Source organism: Leptidea sinapis, chromosome 8 (genome assembly GCF_905404315.1).
Source record: "Leptidea sinapis chromosome 8, ilLepSina1.1, whole genome shotgun sequence".
Taxonomy (NCBI): Eukaryota; Metazoa; Arthropoda; class Insecta; order Lepidoptera; family Pieridae; genus Leptidea; species Leptidea sinapis.
In genome coordinates, this window is record NC_066272.1 from 7,109,799 (window position 1) to 7,120,571 (window position 10,773).

At 38.2% G+C, this 10,773-nt stretch overlaps 1 pseudogene; it reads right to left on the bottom strand.

Moving 5' to 3' along the window:
- Nucleotides 1-2,215: 2,215 nt before the first annotated feature.
- Nucleotides 2,216-7,046, bottom strand: LOC126965805 (uncharacterized; annotated as a pseudogene).
- Nucleotides 7,047-10,773: the final 3,727 nt, after the last annotated feature.

A 10,773-nucleotide genomic window follows, 5' to 3' on the forward strand; every position in this document is an offset into this window, starting at 1 on the left:
CACTCAACTCTCCTTTTAAAACAAAGTTAAAAATTCAAAAGCACTACATTAATAATGTGTTAAAACAAAAACTTTTAACTTTACGATGTATCACGAAAGTTTCAGTTGGCAAACACATAAATTATCTATAATTATGTATATACTTACTTATACTTTGACACGCATTTATATTCAACCGTAATGCTTAATTTATTCTTATAGAATAATTTAAATATTGTTTTGTTTGTTACTTATTTTGTTCATATAATGCTTAACTTGAGACTTAACATCTTATGTCTCAAGGTGACGAGCGCAATGTAGCGTAGTGCCGCTCAGAATTTTTGGGTTTTTCAAGAATCCTGAGCGGCACTACATTGTAATGAGAGGGCGTTACAGTTATCATTATCTCAACGTCCTGCTCGTATCGTCAATTATTTTATTTAAAAAAAAAGAAATAATGCAAAAAATAAGTTCAAAAAAAGAAAAATATAAATTTATAGATAATCTTCTATGTAATATTGCATTAACTAAATAAGAGGCTATTATTATTATTAATAATAATAATATAATATCTGCTACCCCTCTGGGAGTCATTCTTGTACGTATATATGTAATTTATCCATAATATTATATAGTTACTGCTTATTAGTATACAATTCAAATCAGTCAACGTAGTTAAACTAAATGTTTAATTCATTTTTGATCAAGCATTGATGAGAGTCAAGTGTATTTATTCATAAAAAAAAATGTATAATTTTTTTATTTATTTTTTTTTCAACACTTACATCTAAGTGTAACATTCATCTTAAAAAATAATGTAAATTTTAAAATGAGCATAATGAATCTAATTATTAATTACTATCCAATCATATAATCTTACATTCATAAAACTTAAGAACCTAATCTAACAATTTCTATTTATTACTATCGTAACATATCCTCCTCAATGCGTCGTAATCCTCAGTACTGAGGGTCGTGACCACCCTTCTGTATCACTTTCTCTCGTATGATCATTCTCCATCTATTCCTGTCTCTGGCGGTGTGTAAGGCATTGTGAACCGTAGAGTCGAGAGCGGAGCGGATCTGGTGGGACCATCGTGTTGGACAGCGTGCACGAGGCCTCTTCCCATCTATGTTGCCGACAACAATGAGCCTCTCAAGGTTTCCATCTTCCTTCCTTGACATGTGACCGAAGTATTCTAAAACTCTGCGCAGACATTCGGAAGACAATCGCGAGAAGATCCTGAGTTCACGCAGTATGGAGAGATTAGATTGAAATGCTGCCCAGGGGATACGGAGCATCTTTCTCCAGCACCACATCTCAAAGGCGTCAATGCGTTTGCGGTCTGCAGCTTTCACTGTCCAAGTCTCTGCGCCATACGAAAATCATAACATAACATATACCTTCAAAACAAGCGCATACACCTTCCTTAAAACGATTATTCGTTGCCAGCCTATATATAATCACACAAGTGATTCCTCTGGTGTTGCATGAGAATGTGGGCGGCGGTGATCACTTAACACCAGGTGACCCGTATGCTCGTTTGTCCTCCTATTCCATAAAAAAAATATAGCCCGTAATAGTAAATAGCATATAGTGTAAGAGTGTGAAAAGCGATTAATCAACAAAATGCATCAAGTCAAATTATAAGTGAATTAAAAGTAATATTTGAAATAATTTTGGCTCTAAAGTACCTCCATTGTAAGAAGAGCTTAAACATATAATATCCTTGATATACCATTTTCACAGATAAACGACGTAAATGCTATAAATTTCTAAAGGAAATAAGATCGGGTCCGGATGCATTCATTCGAGCAGGAGTGCAGATATCCGTTTTGATTCTGAAGCACTATTTAGTCGTGATCTGAAACGTTAATGAAATACGTTATTCAAAAGTATTTAAACGATTCCTTTAATATTTATATTGCTACTATATGTATATTACGATTACGTAATGTATGTGTATATATATATATATATATATATATATATATATATATGTCGGAGAAACACTTTTCTCAACGACATCATCTATAGTGGTTGAGGACTTGGTGGGTGTCATGAGGGTAAAGTGCGAGCACAAAACACGATGATTATAGTTTTCACAATATTTAATTTAGTTTCAGCACGTTTAAATCACAGTTACACATTGAAGCTGATAATTAATAATCAGAAAGAGAAATTATAACTGTTAAGACCGAGCAGTGAGTTCAAAGCGCCATTCTTTAACACCACTAACGAACCAACTTCAAGGACCCAACTCGATCCGTCTTCACTCCACGACTGAACCCGTAACAACTGTCAAACTGCCTTATATAAAGATGGCGCCTCGACCTCACTCAAGCCACGTGCTCTGCTCTGATTGGTCGTTACTTAAATTACGATAATAATGTTATTTAGTCTAGGAAAAATGTAACTTATAAAGTAAGATCAAATTAAAAGTTATTAGAAGCTTTTACAATTTCAATAAACATTAAACATTGCACACTATGCGTTAAACAGTAATTCAGTTGACAATGGCTACTTAATAACTTCCTACTTTAAATATAATCACAAATCCGTTATTAGAAACATGTTTTAGGCTTTACAACAATGTAAAAATTCGTATTAAATTATATTAAGATTTCTAAAATGTGTTTACATGATAAAGAGACAATTTTATGCAGTATCGTACAATCAACAAGCAACTCCTTCAATGGCTTCCTCCGACACGGCCGTCCTGACATATCACACGCCCTCGTGTGATGTTGAAGGCCGCGCAGCATCATTATCTGAAATAAGATATTTTGGTGTAGTTCGGCCACTCCTGACTAAGAAAATATCAGAACCTTAATAACCTCAACATAACAATAACATCCATATGGCCACCTTGCCTTTTGAAAAACTTATTTCTTTCAACGGCCACCTCGCCTTTATCTCTACTAGTTTACCTTCAATGGCCACCTCGCCCTTAACTAGTTTCACTTTCAATGGCCACCTCGCCCTTAACTAGTTTCACTTTCAATGGCCACCACGCCTCTAACAAAACTATGCCAAACTTTAACCATCTACTTAGTACTAAAATACCTTAGATAAAATTATTACGCTTTATCACACGATAGTACACTTATGATCAGTCATTCGAACAGAAGGTATTATACAAAAATCTTACCATCACAGTCATCTGAGAGACACGGATCCAGTTCCATTGGGACATAAGAATGGGGAAGTGGACGTGAGCGGTCTCTCGCGTATTTGCAAGTGCGATTACAACTTAAACTTTTGAGATGATACCTGTCACCGTCCAGTATTTCAATTACCTCAAAGGGTCCTCTATATTTAGCATCTAATTTTGTTTGATTCCGTTCGTGATTTTCTATTAAAACGTAATCCCCCACAGAAAACGATATGACTTTTGCCTTGTTTTTATCAAACCGTGCTTTATCAAGACATGCGTTTGTTTTTATAAGCCTATCGGCTTGTTCTCTAACCTCTTCCACGTCTATCTCAATCTCATGATCGTCTACTGTTACCAAATTTAACGGTCTAGCTACTCTACCTATTAGCAATTCCAGAGGGCTTGCTTTAGTCACTCTATGAATAGTGCTGTTTATAGAGAGTTGGACATCGTCTAAAGCGTCCTGCCATAACCTATTTGGGCTTGTTTCTACGACTGATAGCATGTTTTTGAGTGTACTCATTATGCGCTCTACTTGGCCATTCACGTGGCAAGAGCCTGTTGCTATTAGGTGTAAATGGATATTGTGACTTGCGCAGAAATTCTTAAAAGTTGTTGGCAAAACACCTGCCTTGATCCGCGATGACACGGACTGGGGTCCCGAAGAGAGATATGGACGTTTTAAGAGCGCAGATCGCACTATCGTTGTTAATTCTTGTGGAATGCCTGAGTAACACATACTTAGTAAAAGCGTCTACAAGGATAAAAACATATTCTTTTTGATCGTTTTTGCCACTGAGCTTACCTGTGGCGTCGATGTGGATCGTGTGCCAAGGTATATTAGTTTTCGGTATAGGATGTAACTCTATCTGTTGTTTACCACTTCGTGATTTAGCTACTTTACATGTTATGCAATTTTCAACAAATTTTCTGACGTATTTAGCCATATTTGGAAACCAGTAATGTTGGTATACCTTTTCTAACGTTTTATCCCATCCTAAATGAAGAATAGATTCGTGAATATGGTTTATAACCGACCAGTGAAACGCTCTAGGTACAATTGGAAGCCAAATATTGCGATTGTTCCTTTGAATTTTTCTGTAGAGAACATTTGATCGCATTTCGTAGATTTTACAACTCTCTAAGTCCAAATCGTCGCTTTCAAATTTACTAATGATTTCATTACATTCGGGGTCTCGCCGTTGCTCCGCTTGTAACCAGTTAGAAGATAGCTCAGCTATATTGACGCGTTTCTCTACTACGTAATTTTCTCTATTTAAACTACGAGTATCACCGGCGGCGATGTTGTTTGTATCGGGTAAATGATTTCGCGAGAAAAAGTCGACGTGGGCCATTCTCCTGCCTTCCCTGTATTGTATGTCGAAATCAAAGGCTTGGAGGAAGGCCCACCACCGATGCACTCTAGGGGTTAAGTCTACTTTGGCTCTTGACGCTTTCAGCCAGTTGCAGTCAGTAACGACCGTAAAAGTTCTGCCATACAAATAATGACGAAAATGCTTCACAGAGTTAACAACTGCTAGTGTCTCTAACTCATAAGAGTGGTATCGAGACTCTGCAGGCGTAGTGCGTTTACTATAGTACTCTACTGGGTGTAATTTTGAGTCTACTCTTTGGAAGAGGATCGCGCCGTAACCTTCACTGCTCGCATCTGTATGTAGCTCTATCGCCAGCTCCGGATTAAAGAGCATCAAAACCGGGGATGAAGTAAGCGTTGATATTATGTCCTGCCGAGCTGCTTCGCAATCTGTGGTCCAAGTTATTTTTGTATTATTGTTGGCTAGCAAACGGTAGAGTGGTGCCATCTTAAGTGAAAAGTTATTGACAAACTGCCTAAAATAAGATGCCAAGCCCAGAAACTGTCGTAGATGACTAATGGTTCGCGGCGGTTGGGAGTTAGTCAACGCGGTTATTTTGCGAGGATTGGGTCTGATTTCACCCTCTGATATTTCATACCCTAAAAACTGGACCTGTTTCTTTAAAAAGGCACATTTTTTCAAATTGAATGAAAACCCAGCATCAGTGAGGGTTTTTAGCACAACTTGTAGACGTTCTAAACCTTGCTCCACACTGTCCGCGGGTATAATCAGATCGTCCATGTAAACGATTGCGTAAGAGTACGCTACGTCACCTAGAGCTGTATTGATGGCTCTCTGATACACAGAGGGGGCATTTCTTAAGCCAAATGGCATAGCAGTAAACTCATAATGAGCATCAGGGGTAATAAATGCTGTTTTTTCAATTGAATTTGACTCTATATTTATAGGCACTTGATAAAACCCACTGGCCATGTCAAGACACGTGTAAAATCGCGCGCCTGCGAGTCTCTGAACTTGATCACCGATTAGAGGCAGGGGGTACCGGTCGGGAACCGTATTGGAATTTAATTCTCGGTAATCTACGCACATCCGGTCGGTGCCATCGCGCTTTTTTACTAAAAGCATCGGGCTAGCAAAAAGAGACTTACTTGGTCTAATTACTCCCGCAGACAATAGTTCACTACACTTATTACGTACTATCGTTCGCTCTTCCGGACTGAGATGATAAGGCCGCCGTTGGACAATTTTGTTCGGGTCTACTAAATTAATTTCTAGTTCACCTGTCTTTACTCTACTGGTAGGCGTACCTTCGACAAACGAGTCTTTAAAAATGTTTAGAATGTTGACTTGAGAGGGTTTCTCAACAATAGTGACTTTATCACTGTTATATGTTGTTATATGTACTGATAACCCTAAAGCCAACAGGTCGCGTCCGATCAAAGCGTCGTTATTTAGACAATCATCAGGCACAATGTGAAATAAAATTTCTACGTCATGACCACTAAGAGTGACTCCACATAAGATCTGCGAGTCGCATAATACGCTAGATTTTCCTACACCGGTCAAGGTAACAATTGCATGTTGTAATACACCAAGAAGCTTGCGAGAGACGCTCTCTTTAAGTAAGGAACAATCAGCCCCGGAATCAAAACAAAACGAGAAGCGCTCACCAAATTGAGTGATTATTCCGGTGACAGGTCTCACATCGCACATGTCCACTCGCTTCACAACGCCAGGTGCCGCTGCTGGTGCAACCGGCAATGCCTTCGAGCACCGTGATGCTACGTGGCCCTCAACACCACACTTGAAACAAGTGATAGAGGTCCGAGTAGCAACGGCCGTGTTGGGGCGCTCGGAGAACGGTGTTGTTTGCTGCTTGTCTTGTGGTCGGCTGAAACATTCAAAGGATTTATGTCCAAATTTTCCGCAAGAGTAACATTTAGTCGATATGGAACTTAACTTAGGGCGTTTATTATCATGTGCAGCGCTTGTAACAGTTTTCGCTGCCTCTTGGTAGCTTCTTTTGCGGTAAGAAAAGGCCATCAACTCTCGCTGCATTTTAATGCGGGTAGTTATTTCTTCCGAAAATATGTGACGTTGTAATCGCGGCTCGATTTGCCCCATATGTGCAAGTATTAGCGATACCACTATCTCCTCTTTACCTAAACTACCCCAACGTGACATAAGCAGAGTAAACAGACGACTTGAATATGCAGCGAGGCTTTCACCTTCTTGCGGTTTACTATTAAGCGTGTTTAGTATAGTCGCTGCACACGTTTCAAGCGTATCAAAGCGGGAAAGAAAAATTTCCTTAAATTCAATCCATTTCATATTAGGAAAAGCTATTTGGGAAAACCATGTTGCGGCTCAACCTCTCATGGCTTTGCTAAGTATAAGAACTAGTTGACTTCCCTGTATATTGCGGTCCGATAAGCAGATGTCCGCCGTTGCTAGCCAAGCACGTGCGTCGCTGTCTGCTACTTCCGGTTCAAATTTAGGCAGCGTGATGGTCTTGTCCTCCGTTCTCGGTGGGTTGGATAGCGCCTCCACGAGCAGCCGCATGCTGGTTTGCTGCGCCTCAAACAATGCGCGCCATCCGTCTTCTGCTGGTGTTCGTAGATCTTCATTTTGTGCCGGCACCGATCCCACTTCTGATGTCGGAGAAACACTTTTCTCAACGACATCATCTATAGTGGTTGAGGACTTGGTGGGAGTCATGAGGGTAAAGTGCGAGCACAAAACACGATGATTATAGTTTTCACAATATTTAATTTAGTTTCAGCACGTTTAAATCACAGTTACACATTGAAGCTGATAATTAATAATCAGAAAGAGAAATTATAACTGTTAAGACCGAGCAGTGAGTTCAAAGCGCCATTCTTTAACACCACTAACGAACCAACTTCAAGGACCCAACTCGATCCGTCTTCACTCCACGACTGAACCCGTAACAACTGTCAAACTGCCTTATATAAAGATGGCGCCTCGACCTCACTCAAGCCACGTGCTCTGCTCTGATTGGTCGTTACTTAAATTACGATAATAATGTTATTTAGTCTAGGAAAAATGTAACTTATAAAGTAAGATCAAATTAAAAGTTATTAGAAGCTTTTACAATTTCAATAAACATTAAACATTGCACACTATGCGTTAAACAGTAATTCAGTTGACAATGGCTACTTAATAACTTCCTACTTTAAATATAATCACAAATCCGTTATTAGAAACATGTTTTAGGCTTTACAACAATGTAAAAATTCGTATTAAATTATATTAAGATTTCTAAAATGTGTTTACATGATAAAGAGACAATTTTATGTATCGGGAGTTGCTTGTTAATTGTAGTATCGTACAATTAACAAGCAACTCCCTCAATGGCTTCCTCCGACATATATATATATATATATATATATATTATAGACATATTTATGACAGTAAAGGACGAGACGAGCAGGACATTCAGCTGATGGTAATTGACACGCCCTGCCCATTACAATGCAGTGCCACTCAGGATTTTTGAGACACCCAAAAATTCTGAGCGGCACTACAAGTGCGCTCTTCACCTTGAGACATATAAGGTGTCATTTGCCCAATAATTTCACTAGCTACGGCGCCCTTCTGACCGAAACGCAATAATGCTTACACATTACTACTTCACGGCAGAAATAGGTGCCGTTGTGGTATCCATAATCTAGCCTAAAGGTTCATGTGTGGTATATTTATGTATGTTGAAGTATGTGTATTGTATGAAATATATCATTGCCTTGCACCAATAGTACAGGCTATGCCTATACGTTCGGGGCAAGATAATTTGTATAAAAGTGTGTCAATATTATAACATGAACAGTTGTACTAATTGTAAATAATTTAATATTTAAACAAAAAGGCCCGTTGACTTATGATAAGATGGTAAATGATACCCATTACGATGAAGTGCCGTCAGGATTCTTGATTGAACCCAAACTTTGCGGTTGTCACTTTGTTTTCCTCGTCGTCACACCACGGGTCTTACTGCACCCTGTCATTAATAATATTAATGATATATCATTTATATTCTTAGCATCTCGTCATTCTTGATAGTTTATTTATTTTATGGTTGTGGAAGGAATTATGGCTCCCCCTCCTAGGGCTTAGATCAGACTGGTCAGGACTTTTAATCTGTTTGTCTCCTTACTAGTCCAACAAAGTTCCGAAGTGAAACTCTCCGCTTTCGACCATTCCGTTTACATATCCCATATTATTCATAAACTAAATAACGACCCTTATAATACCATCCTTAAGCGATAAATACTGGAGGCACGGGAGGTTGCACTGTGCATAAACCATCAACTCGTAACTTCGAATTTATACCAATTGATACTTTTTAAAGCATTGGTTACGTCAATCTCAAAATCTGGATGGACCACGAGTAGGGAATGGTTTAATGTGGGTTCAACAATCGTAATTTTGTAAATTTCAAATTTAACGTTAGTTACTCTTTCACGTCTTAACAGCCCAATCGATCATCATTAAATTTCCCACACGTGATGTCAGGGGCACAACACAGTCAAGCTGCCACACCGCGCGTTGCGCGTCGCGCCTATAAAGACAAGCGACAACGCATAACGCAACGGGCTCGAGTTACAACATAATTTATTGCTTTTGAAGTGTTTGGGCTTGTTTATAAAAACGAACGTCGACGCTTTTGTTTTTAAACAAGCTAGCGCTTTGTTAGTTAACATAAACAATAGATACTGCGTAATTTAAACAAATTTCGTATAAAGTAGGGCTGTCCTGCATTTTTTATGATTTTTAGATTTACCTACAGATTACATTTCCATTATTACTAATGAATGTAGTAATTTTTTATAACTAAAACATACTTCAAAATTACTGATTAGTAATAGAAGAGTTACTAAAACATCATAGATAATACAAAAAATAATTATTAAATCGACTGCTGCAGACAATTTTTGCGGCTGACCGCATTTTGACGGCTTGTCGTATTTTACACAAATAAAGTTTTAAAATTAAATATTTTTACTTTTATAGTGTGTTAAATTACCTTTCTTGTGGTATATTGTGTAGCTTGTCTTACTCTGTGTATATTTAACGAAAAAAATATCTCTGCGCCCCCCCCGCGAGCTGACATAATAATATGTCTGCGCGCCCCCCGCGAGCTGACATAATAATATGTCTGCTTGCCACTCAACGGTAATTTTTATAGTAGACATAATATATCTGCTTGCCACCACATTCTTTCTCGATATTTTTAGAGTTCTTTTAAGATGTATCGTCCCAATGACCGGTCGAAGGCTACTGTTTTTATAATAATAAAAAAAATACGTTTAAAAAACCGACTTCAAAAACTGAAAAGTATCAAATAACTAAAAATTTAATTTAATACACCTCTTATGCAAACTTTTACTCTCGCTTTACTTTACGCTCGCAAGAAACGTGAGAGGTCGCGGGTTCGAGTCCCGCATCGATCATAAAATTTTGTTTTCAAATTTTATTTGTGTCATATATACAACTTAGTTAACGTGTATAAAAGAAAAATATTTAAATGTATAAATAATTTGACTACTATTTTGAATCCTCGCGCCAATATGTATCCACGCAATGCTCATAGACGTCGAGGTTTTATTCAGGATTGTCTCGCAACATTGCCAGTAGATGGCAGTTGAGACCCTTCCTCTTGCTCACCGAAGGCCATCCTAATTACTTTGAGTACGCGCCGCTCCGCTTTTATATATTACTTTTTTTTTGAAGAAAACTGGAAGAATCCCGTGAAATTAATACATCTGAATCTCAGATCTGAGTGGGATCTCAGCACCAGCAGCCAAGGTATGTGGGCTTATATTGCTGTTGTATAATTTTTATGATGTTGGTGTTTTTCACGGATTCTTCATTAGGAACATAGTGTCGCGTAGCAACGCTTCGACGTTCGAGACGATAGCTGTCAAACTTCAAAGCTTTGATAATTTCGACAACTCCGTCAACAATACTCGTAGCTCAGCGAAAAATTGTTTACTTCAGACGCTGTAGACCCGGGTTTAATACTCTTACCAATACTTACATAGTTTAGTTTCTGGTTTGGAATATGTTCCAAATTATTTAAATTAGTATTTAAAATTGCAAAATAGGATTTAAAATCACTTATTGAACGTCAAAATCTACCACCCATTCAAAAGAGACTGCCTCAGACCTGAGAAGAATGGGCGCAAGAAACTCAGCGGGCTTTTTTTTTTAATATAAAATATGGATTACAATATAATATCGTACAATAAACATTTATAATTAAAGAGCCTGAGGGTGTT